Here is a 23,710-nt window from a genome sequence, read left to right on the forward strand (position 1 = left end):
TGCATTTACTGAGCACTTACAATTTGCCCAGTCAGGGTCAAAGGCAATATGAAAGAGGGACTATATAATACCACAATTATAATTGTATATCAATTACATATTGAAAGGCTATTTTGATATAATTTTATTGACATTTATTTTACCCACTTATTTTTGTGTTTTAAATAAGTCCCTCATAGAATCTTAAATCACATATGCTGTTCACATTATTCTTCTATTGAACAATGATAACTTCTACTACCTAGAATAGTTCATAAAGATATGTTTTCTTTTGAACTATAGCACTGAGTCTACCAAAGTATTGTGAAAATATCTGCTGACATATTTGCTTCAATGGGCAGGAATCTTGTTATCATCATTTTTCTGTCCCTTTTTAAACTCAGCACTCAGCTGTTACCCTGTATTCCATTGTCCACTACTTATGAAATACAATAATGACTGGAATGACAATATATATGTAGAAGAGCAAAGGAGCGGGGTGAATATTATAGGGTCACCAGTCATAACTGGGAAACCTATACTTCCTCAAATCTCAAGGCTCAAGAACCATCATGGAAGATGGGGCAGGAAGCCTGTAAGAGTCGAGGTCAGTGTGGCCAAGAATGAAAGTATATCTTCTGAACACGGCAGGACTGATGTACTTTGGAGCCTGTGACACCTCTGCTTGTCCACACATTCATAAGATCAAGCCAGGTAAGATTCCAACATAAAATAAGGAGCAGCTTATAAGTTCACCTGGATGGATGGATGGATGGATAGATAGATAGATAGATAGATAGATAGATATAGATAAGATAGATACATAGATAGATACATAGATAATTCTAGATATGCCATGCTCAGTCTCTCTCTCTTTTTAAAGATTTATTTATTTTCTATACATGAGTACACTTGTCTTCAGACACACCAGAAGAGGACATCAGATCTCATTACAGATGGTTTTGAGCTACCACGTGATTGCTGGGAATTGAACTCAGGGCCTATGGTAGAGCAGTCAGTGTTCTTAACCACTGAGCCATCTCTCCAGCCCCATACTCAGTCTCTTTAGTTTTACTTGCATTATAATATTTCAGTGCTAACTGGTTAGTATTGAATAACCTATTAGCGGTTTCATACTTGGAGAAAGCTATTTCTCTGACTCCTAGAATTTCCTAGTTGCCTGTAGTTCTTTTTCTAGGGTTGTAACTTTCGAAGCTTTTCCCTATTGATGTTTGCATGTCTGTTAGTGTTGTCTGTTTCTATTGTCTTGTTTAGGCAAGCCATGTTATTGAAGAAACATAGGTGAAGTTTCCCTGTTATTTCCAGGAAAGAAAGTCTTGTGACAGATCTCATAGTACAGTGGTTCTTACTATCTTTCTACCCACTTTTCTGTGAAGTTCTCTGAGCTTTTTTTTCTGTGTTGAGGTGTATTAACCAGGGCTAGAAACTCCACAATAAATTGTTATCTGCGGTTTAAACAACTGTACTTTTCTGTGAAGTTTTCTTTCTGTTGCAAAGAGATGTTTCTCTGCCTAGGGTTTAGAGTTACACTTAATTGTGGGTATAAGGTGCATTTAGAATGCACCTAAAAATTCTGCTATTTTTGTAAATTAGTGGTAGTATGTTCTTAATAGGCTAAGGGGCTGGAGAGCTGGCTTAGTGGTTAAGAACACTGACTGCTCTTCCAGAGGTCCAGAGTTCAATTCCCAGCAACCACATGGTGGGTCAAAACCATCTGTAATGGGATCCTCACTAGTCCCACGTAGTTGACTGGGGTTCCAGTACAAGGCATGGTTTTCCCCATGTTAAGCAAGCTATAAGACAATATATGCATGCCATTTTTGTATCCCTATGAATATATTGCTATATAGGTCATTTTTGTTGTTCATAGGCACAACAGCTAGATGTGACTATTGGTTTCTCCTCTCCCTTGGAATTTTGTATGGTACCTTCTGTTACTATTAAGTCTAGTCCTCAGGATGGAGACTTTCAGGTCAGATACTGTGTCTGAAGTACATGATGTTTTCAGCATCAGGGACATATATTTAACCTCTGGGAGCTACCCCCAGATAAGAGCATAGCATATCCAATAACTCAAAAGAGGATTTCTCTTTGCCCTTTGGTTAGTTTGGCTAAGAGTTTATCTTGTTAATTTTCTTGAAGAACCAGCTCTTGGTTTTGTTGAGTCTTTGTATCTGTCTCCTTGTTTCTAATTGGTTGATTTCAGCCCTTTTCCTAAAGTCTGCTCCTCTTGAGTGTGTTTGGTTCTTTCTGTTCTAGGGCTTTCAGGTGTGCTGTTAAGTTGCTTGTTTGGGATCTCTCCAATTTCTTAATGAAGGCACTCTGTACTATGAATTTTCCTCTTAACTCTGCTTTCATATTGTCCTATAAGTTTGGGTATATTGTGCATTCATTTTCATTGGATTCTATAAAGTCTTTGATTTCTTTATTTATTCAATGACCAAGTTATTTTTGAGTAGAAAGGTATTTAGTTTCCCTGAGTATCTGGGTTTTCTGTTGTTTTTGTTGTTATTGAAATCAAGCCTTAGTATGGGGTGATCTGATAGAAGGCTCGGAATTATTTCTATCTTCTTATATCTGTTGAGATTTGTTTTATGTCTGATCATATGGTCAGTTTTGGAGAAGGTACCATGCATTACTGAGAAGAAGGTATATTCGTTTGTTTTAGGATGAAATGTTCTATAGATACCTTTTAAATCCATTTGGTTCATAACTTCTGTTACTTTCACTGTGTCTCTTTTTAGTTTCTGTTTCCATGATCTGTCCATCGGTGAGAGTGGGGTGCTGAAGTCTCCCACTATTAATGTGTGAGGTGCAATGGGTGTTTTGAGCTTTAGTAAAGTTTCTTTTACAAATGTGGGTGCCCTTGAATTTGGGGCATATATGTTCAGAATTGAGACTTCCTCTTGGTGGATTTTTCCTTTGACGAATATGAAGTGACCTTCCCATCTTGTTTGGTAACACTTGGTTGAAAGTGTATTTTATTGGATATTAGAATGGCTACTCCAGCTTGTTTCATAGGACTATTTGCTTTGAAAACTTTCTTCTAGTCGTTTAGTCTGACAGGGAGGGGCTGGGGGCAACAGTTGGATTGTAAATACATAAATTATTTTTGGAAAAGGAGTTTCTCATTTCTAGTTCTGAAGCTTTTAGTTTATGGCTCTTGGAGTGAGCATTGTCCGCACAAATGGCATAGCTTCATATAAACTCTACATATACATGTGTATCAGACATTTATATGTATTATGTGCAAGTCCAGGCTGACTTTTTAAATACATAAAAATTAGAACCAACAGAGCTCTTTGTGTGAAAGAGTGATGTGCTCATATTTTAGAATCCTTTGCAAGCCCAATTTAAGTATCACTATATATAATTATATAGTATATATTAATTACATATTTTATTATATATGACATGCACTATATGTATAATATGCACATTGCTTCTTGACACACAATTTTGTGGGGGTTTGTGATATATATGTGTATGTGTGTGATAAGTGCATGTATGTATGTATGCACATGTATGTACATGAATATACTCTCCAATGTCCACAAATATAGCAGCCAGAGTGTAGACATCAGGTATCGTGTTCTATCTGTCTCTGCCTTATTCCCAAGAGGCAGATTCTCTTGCAGAATCTCGAGTTTGCTAGCTTTTGCCTAGGCTGGCTGGCTAATAAGCTTCAGCAATAGTCCTGTTTTCGTCTTCCAACATCCTGAACTAGTGTTATAGGCACATATGGCAGAGCTAAGCTTTTAATGTGGAAACTTGGAATCCAATCTAAGGAACTTTTACTTGTTCAACAAGTACTATTACCTTTAGATATATCTCCTCAGTCAAATCTTATGCTTTTATTTTAGTTAAAAATAAATGCAAAGTTCTTGCAAAAGGAAATGTCAAGTCATTAAAAGAATTTATACTATGAATCTTAGATGGGAAGAAACCAAAAAGACAAGACAATTCAATGCAATATGGGATCCTAGATAAGACTTTGAAATAGGAAGAAGGAAAAACTGGAGATAACTCCATTAAACTCCAAACTCAGCTAATAGCATCACAGCTAATAGCATAATACCATTGTTAATTTTCCAGTTTAGCAATTTATTATGCTTATGCAAATTTCTAACATTAGAAGAATCTCAGTTACATATACAAGAATTTTGTACATTTTTGCCTTTTCCATGAGCCTGTAATTATTGGGAGAGGGAACAAGAAAGACAGAGTGTGAGAGAAAAGAAAGAAGGGAGGCAGGAAAGAAGGGAGGGAGGGAGAGGGGAGAAATATGGACAGAGACAGAGAGACAAATAGAGAAATGCAGTGATGTAGCCAGAAACCCAGAAGGACACAGAAAGGGAAGGACTCACATAGAGAGAATAAAAAATGTGCTAGCGCCAATTTTCCTTGTTTATGAAAACACATTTTGTACATTCTTTTCCAGTTCTGCCTTCAGTGACTTCATGGTAGTGGTTAAACTCAGCCCATGGTAGATGTCACTGTATCTTAGAAATAAACAAATCTTTACTCAAGGATCTAGGTATCAAATATGTATGAACAAACCACAGAATGACCTTTATGTGCTGACATGGCAGGATTTATATGGCAAATGTTGCAGAAAAATGCATATCCTGTGATTCTGTTTAAAAAGAAAACATGTATCTCTACATAAGCAAATGCACAGAAACATATTAAAACAAGAAATACTCAACTACGGTTCTTTAGAATGGGAGTTGGAGAAACCCAAAGAATGCTTTAATATTTTGAACTATTGTTGCAATCTCTTTGCAATGATGTGTATTCGTATACTTTTATTGGATATTTTTTATTTTCATTTCAAATGTTATTCCCTTATGGCCCAGTTTCCTGGCCATAAGCCTCCTATCCCCTCCCTCTCCCCTTCTTATATAAGGGTGTTTCCACATATATTTTTAAGTAAAAATAACTTAAGTGATAAATAATACCTTAATGAAGTTGAATGGATACAGGCATTGTTTTATTTGATCCCTTTTTTAGTTTTATTTGTGTGTGTGTGTTTTAGACACACACACACACACACAATGTTTCAAGCATTTTAAAAGTATTTGATTTTTAAAAAATAGTAAATTGATTTCAAAATTTTCATGTATGCACTGAATTTATATATTTTTCACATTCCTCTTCTTTCTCCAAATTCTCTCGTATTCCTCCACATGTCCTTCCAAATTTATGAACTATATTCTTTAATTATTATTACCATCCACACAAATATGTGAATAAAATATAAACAGAACTTGGCCCATGGATCCTCTCATCCTCTTTTAACCTGTCTCCATCCTTCATTGTCAGTTGCTGATACTAGAAATACTTTGTACCAGGGACTTGCAGTGCCCAAACCTGGTTGGGACTCAGGTTAATGTCTTACTCAGCCATCATCAAAGAAGCTTATTCTTGCAGTAGATGGGAACTCGCACAGAGATCAACAAATGGACAATGTGCAGAGAGTGAGAGACCTTGGAACACTAAGTCCTTTGGGGGATGTGTTCGTTACACCCATATCAGGGATCAAGAATCTATTCAGAAGAGGTGACAGATGACTCCAGAGAAAGAATGTCCTTCAGACGCAAGAGTACTAAGGCATATATAAATTCAGAGACTGTGGCAGCATGCATGTGACCTGTACAGGTTCAAATCAGACTGGGCTTTAGAAATGAGATTCTGAAGTGGACTTGGATCCTAACTGTAATGAAGGAGCTATCACCAACAGACACACACTAGCATAGAAATATTAGTTTTCTCCAATGGAGTCTCACTGGATATATTAATGCATTATGGCAAGGTCCATACCTAGCAGTAGATGAGCAACACAGAATGAACTCTGTGGCTGGCATTTAGTATTTCTTACACAATTTGTCTCAAATTGCTTTCCTCAAACATTTTTATTGGCCTTTTGCTTGTATACTTTGGCCTCTCTCTCTCTCTCTCTCTCTCTCTCTCTCTCTCTCTCTCTCTCTCTGTCTATGAGAGAGTCTTTTATGAGTTTATGAGTATTTCTGTTTTTTCTTTATTTGTTTTTTGTTTTTTAGTTCATTTGGCTTTTTGCTGCCTGTTTGTTTTTTAAAGAAATAAATAAAATGCAAAAATATATTGCTATAAAAATAAATATATTTCTAAATTGTCATTAAGCAAAAATACAGTTTAGTGGTCTTATTCAGTGTTGCTCTTATGTGTATATTTTAGGGCTGATTGCTTGGTTTTAGATAACCAATTCAACTCTGGAGAGTATCAATTACCTACTACCTCTCCCTTTCAGAAGTTTTTAATAGCATATATATATATACAAATATATATATATGTGTGTGTGTGTGTGTGTGTGTGTGTGTGGGTGGGTGGGTGGTTGTGTGTGTGTGCAGTTGTGGGGACCCATATTTCCCCATCCACATTTGTCTATCAACTGGCGAACAAACAACAGGGTACCCAACTTCAATTAATATATTCACAACACAACATTCAGGGAATGTTTTAGAGGAGGGAGTTTAAAGATTGTGAGAGTCAGAGGACTGAGGAAGTCTGCAGCAAGATTATTTTCTATATATGACAGGAAAGCTGTCTCCATGAAACTTCAATAATAGGGTTGGCTAAGCAATATCTCAACAATAAGTAATTATTTTATTTGGTAAAGTTAGGTGAATGTATGTGTGTCTGTCTGCCTGTGTATCTGTGCCTGTGAGTGCAGGTGCCCAAGCAGAGCAGAAGTGGATTGCAGACTCCTGGACCCGGAGTTACAGGTGATTGTGAACCACTTGACAAGGATGCTGGTGATGGACCTCAAGCCTTCTGAGGGGGCATTATCAGCATATACAGCTACCAGTTGCAAAATCTTTGGGGATATCATTTTTAATTTTCCTAAATAGTTATGCTCAGACTATTTGAAGTCTGTCTCATCAATAAAGTCTGATCATTTTGGTTGATGTCACAGAATAAAAGTATGTGACACATTCTTGGCTTCAATTATTTTCCAGTTTTGTCATCACTTTCTGCCCATCACCAGTTCCCTTTCTTGCCTTGCTTCACATTCCTTTGGGCTACAGAATCCCCCAGATTTGTACATTACTTCCAAAGCTTGTCAAAGCTACAGCTCAACTTACATATTGGACAGATCCTATCCTGAAAAATCCACCACGTACGTCACCCAGATGGTGGCCCCTGATGACTGCAGGCTTTTAAATTAACTTGTATGGCAAACAATCTCTTCAGACTATTGCTTTTGTGGACATTTTTGACACTAACCACTTCTGCAATCGGGAATACTGTCGCAAATGTAAACAATACTTGAGTTAAACAGACTGATTGCAAAGATTGCAGAAAGCAGGTTATCTTTCTGTCTTAAAACAAATCCCATTTTTATTATGTTAAACATCAAATTGGTGTATGAGTGAACTACCGTCTTTGATAAATGACCTTTCCATCTCAGTTCTATTCTGGTAATAACCAGATTATATGTAGGATTGAAAACTATTAGTTTTCAGTGAAGCATTTTCAAGAACTAAATAAGAGACTTAATGTATGTTTATTTATGCCAGTCTTATTTTTGCCTCAGCAATTTCATTCAAGTTCTTCTTTTCCTAAAGTTATACATCTACTACTTTTTACTGAGAATACTATCTGTGCCTTTCTACATAATGAAAATAAATAAAATCTACTTAACTGACCATTTTCAAAGAAATTTCAGTGTAGTCAACATGGCTTTGAGATCCCATATTTTGGCAACCATAAACATCTGCTGTGCCAGATATGGGTAGTAATTATTTTGGAAGAAAGGGAATTAACATTTTTAAGAGAGAAAGGAAAATCATTTTAGCTTGAAGCAGTATACACTATTTTTAATGGAATAATACCATTAAGTGCCAGTTAATTCTGAGACAGTGAAACAGAGACAACGAGGACACCTTTCTTGTTGTCCCATGTGTTTTGAATTCTCCTCTTTCCTCTCCTAAATGAAATGAATTATTCTTTGTTGCAGTGTGGTTGCATTTATTCCTGCTTAGTATCGTCCTCATTGTATCCAATATTCAGGCTAGAAAAGATTCTATCTAAGTAATAAATCATTTTAATATCTCAGTTCTATGTTATATTATCTTAAAGCTTACATTTAGTATGTATTTTATATTTTCCCATCCAAAGCTGCAGCAATATTTATAAATAACATGTCTATTTGGGTACCTTATCGCAGGTTTAATATATGATCTCCATTTGCAGTTGCATAGAAGGCCCATCTGTGTAACCCTTATCAGACAGACACAGTTATTTAATGCTTTCATCTCAAGTCTCAGCACTAATAAGTGTTCTCTAGAACTCAAATTTTAGTTTTTGTCTGCTATTATTTGCTTTGTGAATTTGGAAGGAATAGTACCATAATGATAGACAATTTTTAATTTCCCAAATTATGAAGCAAAAATATCAACTTAATCAGGAACCAGCACTTTTGATTGCATAAATTTTCCATTCATTTTTCATTTTAATTTATCTTAGCTCAATGAAGTTTTCCTTCCACTATAACTCAAACTGTTGTTTATGATATTATTGATGATGAAAGTCTTTTAGATTCCCAATGTCCTTTCCTCTCCCCCTCCCCACATCAGGTTTGAGTACCTATGGGAAATAATATTCATGTTCTTCCAGAAATATCTAAGCTAAAATTTCATCGATGGAGATCACAAAACAGACAGACGAATGCAGTTCTCTCTCCTTCTTATGGATTTGTCCTATATATTTTTGTTTTTAAAAGTAAAGATCTCTTCATTGATTTATGTTCCCAATCTTTGGTAGTAGTCGATGCTTTGAATGCTTTTCTGATTAAGCAACTTGTTCCGTCAGTCTACATTTTGCTTTTTAATAATGTGTTTCACTGTTTAGAGATTTGATTGCCATTAACTCAAAGTGGATTCTTCTCCTTCCGCCATCTAAGTACTAGGACAGTAGTGCATGTTATCAAACCAAGCTTTATTTTTTCATTTTAATCTGGAGGGACTTGAGTTTGGAGAGAACTTCAGCTGTAATCTGTACATGGCTTTATAACTATAAAGCAAGCCTCTACCTAACTTTTTAATTCCAAGTGAAGACATTCTTCCATCTTCTCTTACCATCATTATTTAAAACTACTCCTTTTCTTTTCTATGTCATTATGATTACTGGGGTTTGGAAGTTGTCAATTTTGGATTCTCTTGGTAAAAAAATTATCATAAATTAGAGAAACTAAGATTTTTAAAGCTGTCAAGGGTGGATAACTGGGGATGGGTTTTGAGGCTTCAAAAGACTAAGACCGTTTTGAGTTAAGCCTTCTTTGCCTCTTTGTGGATAGAGATGTGAGTTCTCAAATGCTGTTCCAGCCACCTGCTACCATGCTGTTGCACCATAGCTTCTAATCCTTAACGTCCAATTAAACTCTCTTCTAAGTTGCCTACGTCAGAGTATTTTAATACAACAATTATATAGAAAAGTAGCAAAGATGTCAGGTAGTACAGGCTGCCCGTGGTCTCATTGTGTGTTCTAACCTTGCCTCAGACATGTGATTGCCTTGCCACAGAATCACCAGCACTAGTATCATAGGTGTACCACATGTCTGCATGAGAGGCTGTTCACGGAAGAAGGAACCCAGATGAAAAGGTTATAAGAAATCTCACTACTAATGTTTTAAATTTTCTGTAAATATAAATGTAATCTAAAAGTAACCACTTAGTTTGGAAAGGAAATACTGTGGGAAAACAAGTCTGTTCATTTTATTGAAGATGACTGTACAACGTAGATGCTAGTACACATTAGTTTTGTATCATAGTCTTAATTTCCCAAGCTTTTATCTTATTCAGTGCAAAAGGAATCTACACTCGTATTAATGGCATTTAGTCTACAAGTAATTTAGTTTAGATATTAGGCTAATGAGGTCTATGCTATAGGTTAACTTTTGTGACAACCAGCTGCTTTTGCAAGAAGAGATAAATCTCTGATCTTTGCCTCAGACTGATTATTCAAAGCAAGTTTGGTCAACATATCTCTTGTATGTGACATACTTGAAAGACTAAAAAAGTCTTCTAAGCAAACACATTCCTATCAGTAAAATAATAAACTTGTATAAAGACACTGATAATTATACGGCATTACTAGGCCATATAAACTAAACTCCGTGTAACACACACACAGACACACACACACACAGACACACACACACATATGAGTGAGCACATAAACACACCCACAAATGCACACACACACATATGTGTGTGTGTGTATGCATATATTCAATTGGATTCATAGTTTCTTGTTCTTTTTATATAAACCTTGACATTTCTATTAAAACTATTGTCCAAAGGCTTGGTATATTAAAAAAAGATATAAACATAGGTTGGTGGTGATAAGTTTTCTAATGTTCACATAATATGTGAAAATAAATATGAAATTATTCTTAATGCTTCTTGAAGCAATTTTCATGGTATTAGTACATAATGGGAAATGAATATGTCAGTATCTTGATTTCATTGTTTTCTGACTTAAAACTAGAGTTTTCATTATATTTTATACAATAGTAAAATAAGCAGTATATGTTAAATATATAGCAGCTATAAATCTCTGTATAAATCAATAAATAGCTGGTAAAACCATAAATAGAAATAGACAAAGAATATCAAGAGGTAATTCAAGAAAGGTGGAAAAGTACTTTAATAGTGGCAATTTAAAGTGTTCAACCAGAGTGGTAATTTAATAATATAACCAAGGGGAGTGATTTTAGTTAAATGGTGAAGTAGCAGCAAAAACATTAATTTGAATAAGTATTCATGTTCAAAAATCCCTTTCCATGAACTAATGAATTTAAGTGAAAGATTAAAACACTTGAGAGGTACATAGAGCTTTCTTTCAAAAAGATCCATCAAAGAGTATGGAAAGGAGAGTTTCATATTCTCTACACCCTTTCTTTAAGCCCTTGCAATTCATTGTAGAGAGAGCAATTCTCTGTGTTTGAAGAAAAAGAAGGATGTGAGCCCATTCACACTGGACTCCAGTACAAGATGCACTCCAGAAAGTCCTATTTCTAGGCTAGTCACAATAGATCAAGGCTGTTGGCACTCTACTGTGCTAAATAAATACTTGTGGTCTTGAGGGTGATGTTAAATACCCAAGGCATCAATTCAATCTTTCTTGTGGTTCTAGCTTAAGGTCAGCACCCACAAACAGGTCACAGACCTATTTCATTAGCATTAGACTCCCAAACACTCATCATCCATTCTGACTGTTATTGAAACAGGCTCAAGTTCTGTATCTGCATCTTGTGGGCCCTTAGCACACAGGACCTCAAGTTCCCAGTTTTCCTTATGTCCCAAGTTTCCATTCCAGGCCAGTGCCATCTATAGGATCTGGCTTCAAGTCAGTCTCCCTGAGTATCAAGTACCAAGAGCAACTCATCAAACATTCCTGGAATAAGCTTACCCACAGAACCTCCAAAACCATCCATGTATAATCTTTGGAAAAGCAAACTAATGAAGAGGTAAGGATAGTCTGTGACTATAGGATGTGACAAAGCTAAAATGACCACAAATAATCAGGGAAGCATGACAGGTCAAAAGAATCCAATTGTAAATAACCATACAGAAAAAGAGGTATATATGAACATTTTGATAAAGAACTGAAAATAAACAACTTAAAATTCAGTGAATAGTAAGTGAACATATTTCTAAATAAAGCCCTGAAAAGAACAAAATAAGAGAGAGCACTGTATGAAGATCGACTCATGATTAAAAACTACAAAAAATGACCAAATGGAAACTTCACCCACTGAAGAATGTGTTGTGAAGACAGTATCACTGAACTCTCTCTCTCTCCCTCCCTCTCCCTCTCTCTCTCTCTCTCTCTCTCCCTCTCCCTCTCTCTCTCTCTCTCTCTCTCTCTCTCTCTCACACACACACACAAACACACACACACATATATATGGGACATATAGGCACCACATGAACCAACATATGCAGCATAGGAGTTTCAGGAGGAATCATGGATGATAATGAATTAAAATCATATTTAAAGAAATAATAACAGCACTCATCAAATCTTAAGAGAGAAAGAAACATCTAGATTAACAAAATAAAAGAACTTTAAATTTAAAGAAACTGAACAATTCTGAGAGCTATAGATAATAGAATTTTGATTTAGCAAAAGAAAACTTATCACATAATGACAGCATCTCTAAGACCATCCATCATCAGTGGATTTCTCAGTAAAATCCTTTCAAAGCACTGAAAGAGAGAAAATTCCCTTCAGATTCCCAAATTCTCCAATAAATGTAATGGGCAAGAGTGCTTGTCTAGGGTATTGACAAGTTTTGTTTCTTAGCAGTAACAAAGTATTGGAGGAGAGAGAGAAATAGAAGGTTAATATCGGGGAGAAAATTAAAAAAAACAAGAACAAAGAATTTGAGAAGGAAAGACTAAGTCATGAAGGAAAGGGTAACAATGTTCTACATTCTGAATTAGAGAAGCCTACGACTGGAAGTCCATTAAACTGATGCTGGGTTTGATGCTTTATAGGTCCCCTGTGTCTTCTCCTTTCCTCTGTCAGTCCTATTTTGGTAACTGCTCCCATGCCTTTCTGACATTTCTCCTCACAGTGTTTTATGGGAACAAGAAACAGCTATCTCAGGAAGCCTGATTTTTTTTCCTAGTTTACCTATGTCCTCTAACTCTCCTTCACTAATAATATTCTAACTGGTGAAGTTGTTATTCAGAAATGAAGACGATATAAAGTCTTTCTCAGGCAACGAGCAGTTAAAGGAGTTCATGACCTACAGACCTACTTAACAAAGAATTATTCACCTAGAAAAGAAGACCCAAAAAGGACATGCGTAGTATGTATGCATTAATACGTGGATATTAGCCAAGAAATGTTTAGAATACCTATGCTACAGTCCTCAGAACTCAAGAATGCTAACAAGAGGAAGGAGTCAAGTGAGGATGCCTCGATCCCACTTGGGAGGGAGAAAAAAGCAATCACAGGAGGGGAGAGGGAGGGAGGGACCTGGATTGGAGAGGGAACAGGGAGGGGAAGAGGGAGGCATGATCAGGTGGTGGGTGGGGGAAAAGAGCTAAAGCCCTGAGATCCATGAGAAAGAATGGAAACAACCAACCTCAGGATGTAGGTGGGGTGTGGGGTGGGGTGGGGCAGTGGGGGTGGGGGGCTCTAGAATGTACCAGAGACCTGGAAGGTGACAGACTCTCAGGATTCAAAGAGAGGGACCCACGATGAAATGCCCTACAGTGGGGAGAGGGAACTCATAGACCTCACCTCCAGTAGAAAGAGAGGGCATCAAGTGAGGGATGGGGTTGCCACCTCACAGTTAAAACCTCTGACCCAGAATTGTTCCAGTCTGAAAGAATCCCAAGAAAAAAATGGAGAAGAGCCTTAGGAAAAGGAGGTACAGTGACAGACCCAAACTGGGATCTGCTCACGGGGAGGCCCCAAGGCCTGACACTGTTACTGAGGCTATGATGTACAGAGAGTCAGGAGCCTAGCATGGCTGCCCTCTGAGAGGCCCAACAAGCAGCTGACAGAGACAATGGCAGATACTTATACACAACCAATGGAAAGAAGCATCTGTCCCCTTTGGTTGGATTAGAGAAAAGCTGGAAGAAGATGAGGAGGAGGGCAACCCTATATGAAGACCAGTCTCAAATAAGCTGGACTCCTGGGATCTCTCAGATACTGGGCCACCAACCAGGCAGCATACACCAGCTGATATGAGGCCCCCAACACATATATAAATGATAAGAATGAAAAAATAAAATTTAGTACAAGGTAAGAATATAGTCAAATTGAGAATAATCTAATACTATAACAATAGTAGAGAAATCACTTTTAAATCTAGTGTAAAATTAAGAAAGTTATTAAAAGATACTTAAATAAGAAAGAGGATAAATACAAAATATGACACATGTATGAAAATTCCATAACTGATTAACTCATTTTATCTGCTAATTTGAATTTAATAAAAACTAAAATGATTTTTTATTGTGCATGCAGTATATAAATATGTATGTGGTCATGTCATTCACCAAAAATGCAAGAGGAATTAACATGAAAATCTCTAAATCAGAGCTACTTTTGCATGTGTCTCTCATCTTCTTTTCTATTAAATGCAATATTGGAATGAATTGTTTTAACAACATACATTTATTACAGCATTTTTAGGTTTATTTATTCCTTTATGTATATGAGTACACTGTAGCTGTCTTCAGACACACCAGAAGAGGGCATCAGATCCCATTACAGATGGTTGTGAGCCACCATGTGGTTGCTTGGATTTGAACTCAGGATCTCTGGAAGAGCAGTCAGTGCTCTTAACTGCTGAGCCATCGCTCCAGCCCCTATTATAGTATTCTTATACACACTTTGTTTTTGCTGTCCTATTTTACCATCTCTTCTCTGCTGCTGGTCCCCTTTCTACCATCATGACCTCTTTTTATTTCCACACATGATGGTAATTTTTTAATGTTTATTCCATTTATTGTTGTTATTATTATTTATAGTATGGATATAGTGTTGAGTCTGTGTGTGTGATGCCTGGATTTGTGGCTTGTGGCTATTAGATGGTAAACTGGGAGCATTACTTCGTGTCTTCTGCTAAGAGTTTAGGGTTAGAACTTGTTTGTGGAGTTTGGGTGACACATGTTTTTATATTTGGTCAACTCTCTGACTTCCTACAATAAGATTTTAAAGTCTCTTAGCACCAAAAATACAACTTTATAGAGTGATGGATAGGTTACCTAAAAGAATTTTGGTTATTAATTCAAAAGATACACCTGAATCAAAACATCATGTCATGTACCTTAAAGGTATACGTTTTTTCACTTATGGTTCAATATATATGATGTGAATGTGTATTAAAACATGAAAAACCAAATGTATTTATCAAAACATTTCATTTCTTTCTTTTGTAGAAATATAAAAATCATAAATGATGGTAATGAAGGTTTTCAAAGATTCAGAGCACTCTCATATATTGCTAATAGTATAAAATATTATACCATATTTGGGAAAAATTCAAAATAAAGTCACAGTATTGGAATATGTTTTAAATAGTCCCATACAGTAATTCCATGTTAAAATGTTATACTAAAATATAAAAAAATATAAAACATTGATGTTTCAGATTCTATTGTGTATAAGAGCAACATATGGAAAATTACTCAAATACCCAATAAGCTGTAAGATTTAATAAAAAGCAATGCAAAAAAGATAAGAGTTCAATCACAAGTCATATTGCAAAAATATGATAAAGATATTAACATGAGGAAAATATATAATAACAACTTGTTATTAAAGTGCAATTAATCTAATAAGTAATCAGTAAACCCCAAAGAATAATGGCCTTTTCACTTACTATCTGTTGTGTACAAAATTATGATAGTTAAGTTCTCTGAATCTCAGCCTCTTCATTAGTGAATCAATATCTGATTATGAGGATGCTATGATTAGGTGTAATAAAATTGAAATGTGTTAAAGAACAATTTATATCCACTTTATTTAATGCATTTGTAACTAAAATATTTTCATTTTTGTTATGGGAAAATGGATTTTTATTGTTTGAGATTTTCATAATATATGTATGTTTTATCACATCCACCCCTCCAGTTGCTCCTCTTTAATTCCTCCTCTATCACCACATGATATTCTCTCCTGATTTCATATGTTCTTTTAGAAAAGCCATTGAGTCTTCTTAGTGATACCAACATATGCTTGGGTATAAGGCCATGTACTAGATTAAGGGTAGCCTCTCAGGGGCCTTATTTCAGAAGACAAAACCAAAAAGCAAAAAAAACCATACAAACAACCCCACCCCAAAAACTAACTGTCCTCCTCCCAGCAACCATGTATTTCAAATGGTTCCTTAGCTATGGTTGGAACTTCATAGGTGCCCTTTCCATCAAAGCTGGTATTTTGGACAGTTTCATCTTGTCCATGTGATGTGCATGCAGTTACAGTGGCTATTGCATCCATGTGTGCAAAAGCCTTTTTTCTGTAAGAGGCACAGTAGTATTTTTGATTTCCAACTGGAGCTAGTAAGAAGCCCACTTGTGTCATCTGTAGAAGCATGAGTATTTTCTTGCTTCTTTTTCCTTCCAGAGGCCTAGAAATAGGTGATTGCCCACACATATTTAAGTAGGGATGTATTTCAAAACCACAGTTTGAATATGAGGCATTTTCATTACTATTAAGTTTTGATTGCTTTTAATTTCTGTCAATTGATATATCAAGGATTATATATTGAACAAACGTTTAGATTTTATAATCCACTATATATATATATATATATATATATATATATATATATATGAGCTTAATTGTACATGCAGGAAGAAATAGGGAAGACCAAGAAGGAAAGGGGTGAAGTGAGTATTCTGACGGACTGGCAATATCATTTTCTTTTAAATAAGAGATCTTATTGGGTTTCAATGACTAGCATATTATCTCTGATATAATAAGATCAAAATAATACTTGACACACAGAAAATATTCAGCAAACATAGGAACAAATAGGTGATTGCAAGTCTCAGTGTGCCAGATTCTTTATCTTTTCAAGAGAAAACAAAATCTTTATGTAAACTATATTATTGTAACATTCTTGTCTTAACTTTAAACATTTTTAACAGATTTTTGGCAAAGTTCTGCACTTGCTCAGTTCATTAGCTCTTGGCCTGAATTTTATTCGATGGGAAGAGGATTGGGACATAAAGGATGAATGAGACTGTGGACTTCAGTCCTGATGGAAGAGAGCTAAGAGGCTGAAATAACAAAGCATTGCCTTAGTCTCATTAGCTGTATTGCTATTAAGATAGTCTGTGATCAATCTAAATATTTTCCCTAATTATTGAAATCACAAAGACATGCATACTATAATTATTTACAAACTGGGGCTATATTGTTCATCTTTTTATGTATACTAATAATTAATAATGCTTTTTTGATTTTAGGAAAGTGGATATTCAATGGATAACCATTGGATTTTATTTTCATTGTATTAGTTTTTGAAAGTTCAGTTAACAGTTCAATCCTTCCTGTGTCTTTGCTGATGGGATTTTTAAATGCTTACTATGTCATTGATTTAAAGAATATGTTTTGCCTTGCAGCTATGAGGCATTTGTGCTGACTAATCCCCAGGAAAGGCTTGGACAGGGAAACCAAACTAAAAATGTACAACCGACAAAAAGAGATACCAACGATACGAAGGGCTTGTTTGGGTTTTGTTCAATCTTGAAACAGCCTGTATTTTAGGCTCGACAAAGAAAGGATCCATTTGTTCCATCTGGCTTCCAGATACTCCCACAACCTCATATGTTGGTAAACCTTAATGAATGCTAGCTCTACAATATCCTACATTCTAATGTTTATGCAAGTGTTTTACTATACCCTAAAGAAATACTATGCACATGATATTCTTTATTGTATTGCTCCCAGCATTAAAACAGAACACCCAAATAACAAATGGTTCAATTAGGTTAAAAAACCAACTGAAACATTTATTAAACTTTCTGAGGCCACACCTTGGTATTCTGATTATATAATTGTGTGTGTGTGTGTGTGTGTGTGTGTGTGCACGCACATGTACATGTACATGTGCACGTGCAACTGCGTGTGCCTGTGTGTGTGTAATAGAAAATAAGTTAAAGACTTGATTTGTCTCTATGCTAGTTGGTGGGGAAATTCACAAACTGCTTGACAGCTTCAAAGCATTTAGTTCCTATGATCCTACACCTAGAAGTAGCACGTTGTCTCCTTTTAAAAAAGCCACTCCTTCAGTCCTTTCTCTAACTCCTCCATTGGGGTCTCTGTGCTCAGTCCAATGGTTAGCTGCAAGCATCCTCATCTGTATCAGTAAGACTGAAAGAGTTGAAGGGGTTTGCATATGTAGCAGAGGATGACATTGTCTGGCATCAATAGGAGGAGATGCTCTTGGTCCTGTGAAGGCTTCTTTCCGCAGTGTAGGGGAATGGCAGGATGTTGAGATGGGAGTGGGAGCATCTTGATAGAAACAGGGGGAGGGGAAATGAGAGAAGGGGAAAATAAAAAATAAAAAAGCCACTATGTTCATTCATAGAATAGTCCTAGCTCACTCTCTTTATCTATAGTTTGGGTATCTGTAAATTCAAGTAACTATGGGTAGAAAAGTCCTGCAAAAGAATATTGTTTTAAACATAAAGATTTTTCTTTATTCTTTTCTTTTCTTGGATATTTTCTTTATTTACATTTCAAATTTTATGCTCTTTCCCAGTTTCACTCTTCAGAAAACCCCATCCCAGCCCCTACTCTCTGCCTCCATGAGGGTGCTTCCCCACTCACCCACCCACTCCCTCCTGTTTCTCTCTTGCCTCCCCTGCACTGGGGCGTCAAGAGTTCACAGGACCAAGGGTCTCTCCTCCCACAAGGCCCAACCTCTGCAACATACACAGCTGGAGCCATGGGTCCCTCCATGTGTACTCTTTTGGTTGGTGGTTTAGTCCCTGGGAGCTCTGGGGGGGGGGTCTGGTTGGTTGATGTTGTTCTTCCTATGGGGTTGCAAACCCCCTCAGCCACCTCTGTCCTTTCTCTATCTCCTCCACGGGGGACCCTATTCTCAGTTCAATGGTTGGCTGGGAGCATCTGCCTGTGTAATTGTCAGGCTCTGGGAGCCTCTCAGTTGTCCTCTAAGCAATACATGACAACAACCTTACAGACATCATTTACACCACATTAAAAGTAATGAAAGTAGTTCATATGAAAACACTGTACCACTTTATAAAGTGGACTGGAGGATCAGCAGAGTTTGGTATCTTCAGGGGTAGCTTATGAGCACTGCCCTGTGAACAGCATCCTATTTGAATCTAGTTCTCTCTCTCTCTCTCTCTCTCTCTCTCTCTCTCTCTCTCTCTCTCTCTCTCTCTTCCTCCTCCTCCTCTTCCTCCTCCTTCTTTCTCTCTCTCTCTCTCTCTCTCTTTCTGTCCAACTGTCTGTCTTGTTTCTTTCTTTCCTTTCCTTTTCTTTTCTTTCCTTTCTTCTTTCTTTTTTTCCATGTGGAGTCGTTTAATGAGAGAAGAAGAGGAGAGGAGAGGAAAGGAGGCTAGTCATGGGCATGTTGATGGAAGGGGTGGGGGTAGGGAGAGAAGGGACAGGGACAGAGGGGAAGGGAGCAAAGAAGCAAGAGTCTTTTTTCTTCCCTTCCTTCCTATTTTTGAAGCAAAGTTAATGCTTTCTGCCAACAGGCTATGTATAGTTTTTTTAATTATCTTATTTTTTACATCCAAAATGTTGCCCCCAGCCCAGTCCCCCCTCCCATAGTTCTTTACCCCATACCCCCTACCCTTCATGTCTGAGAGGGTGCTACTCCCTTTCCATGTGCTTCCCTGGGACATCAAGTCTCTACAGGATTAGGCAATCCTGTCCCACTGAGGACAGACATGGTAGTCCTCTGTTACATATGTACAACGGCCCTCAGAGCAGCCTGTGTATGGAGCAAAGCTTTTTAATGAATATATTTTACAAATACACTGGAGAATTATGCAACGCTTTCTGCATTGGGTGCAGGCCTGGGCCACAAGTCTGTACACTCCTTTGCAACCAGACCTGTGACAGCAGAACTTTCCATCTCACCATTATTGTTTACTGTGGCCCCTGCATCATGTTCAAAATAAAGAAACCGGCCATCTTTTCTTCGATGTCAAATTACCACTGCTGGATGGTAATTTCCTCTGACTCTGGCTTGTCTTTCTTGAACAACACCATGCCACCCACACCAGCCACAGGAAGTCTCTTTAGCCATTCCTTGATTCCCCTCACAGATATGATATACAAATTTTTGGCTCCTGAATTGTCAGCATAGTTGATCACAGCGCCTACTTGAAGACACAGGGATATCTGGGATTTCATTCCAGATGGCCCACCACGTCCTCAATTTCATATCTTGAGATCCCAGAAAGAGTCAGAAAGTGACTCTAGTTTCTTGACAGCTAGCATCTCTCCTTCACCCCATTTTTATATGTTATAAATTTACTATTAACTTGATTTCTCCTTTTGAGTAAAAAAGAAACCCAAAATCCTTTCGATGGTTTTCTGGTTAATATTTTTGACCAAATTCCAACGTTTTATGACTTAATTTTGTAAAGTATTTTCAGGTTTATTGTGCACAGAAAAGCAATGTCTTATTGTTATTTGACATGCTAATATGTATGTTTAATTGAAATCTAACTTCCAAGATGAATGGGAATCTAGATCATTCCTTAAATGAGGTAAACAAAAAACTGGAATAACAGCTTTGTCTGCAACAACAACAAAAATTTACTTGATTTGACAAAACTTGAGCCTATTGCTGTGCAGAGTACATGCACTCTGAAACACATTGTTTGGCAGCACAGAATGCTTGCTGTCAAAATCACCTTTGTATTGATTTCTGGTAGATATACAACTAGTGTATCTGAGAGCTTCACTACCATCTAGGTTCTATGCACATACACTAACCTGTAGTGTCTGGATTATTTGATCTGCACATCAGGTTCCCTTGACGAGAAAAAAATGAAATAGAATCAAATGTTCTTTACAAAGCACAAAGTTATATATATATGCATTTTCTAGCAGTTAAAGTTTCACATTTAACCCAGTATCTGGCAACTATAAAGCCAAGCATTAGGAACTCTCATGGTAGTCAATTTCTTTCAAAGTCGGCTACAATATGTTTTATAATGTCTATAATAACTAGATGGCAATGTTCTGACGAGATTTAATCAGAAGAAAATCCCAGTGGGTCATCTGGCACCCTCTTAATTTATTCATTATTGTCCTATAGTCAGAAATAAAGGAACCAAGAGAGGAATTCTTTAGAAACCATGCCATGATATGGATTTCCAGGTACAAATGTTACTTAACTGTTCTGTGCACATCAATATAACGATATTTAGCACTGCATTCAAGAAAGACTATATTGTGAAGTCATGTGGAGCCAAAGTGTATTCCTTTACAAAACAAATGACTCGTATGTAAAGTATTTTAATATTGTGTTTTACTGAAGTCTAAAATAAATCAGAGAACCACATCTAGCACCTCAAGTCTTATACCTAAGATTTTAATATAGTCCTATTTTTGTATGTTATTTTCCACGAAGTTTACCATAAGTCTGATTGCTTTAAAATTTTATCACCAACATTTATCATATTATTAAACCTTTTTTCTTCTTGTTGTATTTATCCTGTAAGCCTCTCTATATTGGAACAAACACTAAGCAATCATCTTGTCCTTTAATCACACTTCTAGAACTTCTTTTATTTACTTTGGCTTTTTACAATTTTTTTTTTTAGTTTCATAAGCAATTTTGACTCTGAAAACTTACTGAAAATGTTAAAGAACTTTCATTGATGTATTAAGTCTGTTGGTGTTTATTGTTTTAGACACTCTAACTGATAATTCTAAAGTGTTTATTGACTAGTTGAACAATAAGTATAAACTATTACATTTAACATAAAGGTCATACTTTACGATAATTGCATTTTTTAAAAAAATCAGAGAGAACAGAGTATGAGAACTGGGGTTGGTGGTGGGAGCATCTTTGGAATGAACCAGAAACCTAGGACAAGGGAAACTCCCAGGAACCTCTGAGAGTGACCCTAGCTAAGACTCATAGCAATAGAGGATATGGAACCTGAAATTGGGCTCCTCCTGTAACCAGTTAAGACTTCCAATGGATGTGTACAATAACTCTGCCACAAACCATTAGAACCTAAATTGCCCTGCTTACAAGATGTGCAGGGATAAAGATAGAAGAGACTGAGTGACACCCATGACATGAGAGAGAATGAGCCCACTACTGATACTATTAATGATATTCTCCTATACTTGCAGACAGGAAACTAGCATAACTGTCCTCTCAGAGGGTTTCACCAAGGAGCTGAAGGAAACTGATGCAGAGATCCACAGTGAAACATGAGTTGGAGCTTGGGGATTCTTGTGGAAGAGCAGGAGGACGGATTGAAGGAGCAAGATGGCTGTAGGATAGCATGAGAAGAACTACAGAATCAACTAACCTAGGCCCATAGGGCCTCACAGATACTGAACCACCAACCGAAGAATATGCATGGAATGAACATAGGACCCATACATATATGTAACAGATGTGCAGCTTAGTTTTCATGTTGGACCACTAACAATAGGAGCAGGGGCTGTCTCTGAGTTTGTTGCCTGCCTTTGAACCACTTTCCCTAACTGACTGCCTTGTCTGGGATCAATTAGAGAGGATGCATCTATTCCTAGTGCAACTTGATATGCCAAGGAGGGTTGATATCCATGGGATGCTTTTGTTTTTCCTCAAAGAATGGGATGGGGAATGGGGGGATGGCAGGTAAGAGGGATGGACGGGGATGAGAGAAGTGAGAGAAAGCTATGATTGGGATGTAAAACAAATAAATAAATTTTTAAAATTCATACAATTATTGAAATGAATGTAATTGCTCTACATGTTTGAAAATCGTTAACGGCTGGCTTATAAAAGAAAGTTACATCATCATATCCTACTTTCCATGCACTCTTACAGTCTTACATGTCAGATGGCTTCTGGAAAATGACACTGCCTAATAAGAGAATTGTGATGAGAAGGATACATACTTGATTTTGGCACAATGAAAATGATTTTAGTTTATGGATTCCTGAGAGGAATCCTGATAAGAGATCCTGACAATCTTTGGTGATCCTCAGAGCACATGTGGAGAACCATAATTCCATCCATGTGTAGTATTTAATGACTTTCTTGCAATCCTTCAGGTTTCTTCTTCCTAGTCAACTTATGAGATTCACTTTCAAGCCCTGTGGAACATCAGTGTTCCCTGGGGCACCAGCTTTCATTTTCTTTTCTCTCTTGTTCTAATATCTTGGTATCTCTTAAGGTAGGTATTTCCAATTATTCAGTACCAATAAATAATACACGAAGTGTCTTTATATCTATCTCTCTTTCACCATGAATGTTTTTCTTTATATTGTCTTCTTTAAGAAAAACAAAGAGGATGGAATTTTGATGGTGTACAATATGAATGTCCCCCTAGAATTACTCAATGTAGCTACTTAGCATAAACATTATCGCACATAGTTATCGTTTTTGTGGTGATGGCTTGGCACGTTTGCGTTTTTCATGTATACAAGTGTGTTTTAAAATTTGTTGTATAATATTGCCAAATGTATTACTCCTATCTTACTCATAAAATTTTGTATACTGTCAACAACATATCTACAACCCTCTTTTCATTCATTGCATGCCTTGGTAACAACATTCCACCTTTACTTTTTGATGCTACTCAATATTCCACATGAGTGAGTCCATGCAGAATGAATCTTTCTGAGTATTTCTTATTTTGTTTAGAAAAATATTCTCTAGGATCACTCATTTGTTGCAAATAATATAATTTCTTCTTTTTATGGCTGAATAGCACATCATTTTCTACACATAACATCTTATCCATTCAGTTAGAATGGAACAAATATTTCTTTAACAAATCGATTTGATTTCTTCTAGTATATACACAGAAGTAGTGGAATTGGATGCCACTTTTCAGGGTTTTGAGGACCCTATACATCAATTTTCATAGTGGTTTTAGTAACTTGCATTCCATTTAACAATGTGTAAGAGTTTTTTTCCTCCCCTATATACTTACAAGCACTTGTTTTCTCCAGTCTTTGATATTAGTAA

At 36.6% G+C, this 23,710-nt stretch overlaps 1 protein-coding gene and 1 pseudogene across 8 annotated transcripts in view; both read right to left on the reverse strand.

Annotated features, from left to right (window-relative positions):
- Positions 1 to 23,710, reverse strand: part of Tenm1 (teneurin transmembrane protein 1) — an 889,770-nt gene that overhangs the window by 334,553 nt on the left and 531,507 nt on the right. The gene's annotated exons all lie outside the window — the stretch shown is intronic.
- On the reverse strand, positions 19,436 to 19,941 carry LOC108349252 (60S ribosomal protein L23 pseudogene; annotated as a pseudogene).

The sequence above is a fragment of the Rattus norvegicus genome, chromosome X (genome assembly GCF_036323735.1).
Source record: "Rattus norvegicus strain BN/NHsdMcwi chromosome X, GRCr8, whole genome shotgun sequence".
Lineage (NCBI taxonomy): Eukaryota > Metazoa > Chordata > Mammalia > Rodentia > Muridae > Rattus > Rattus norvegicus.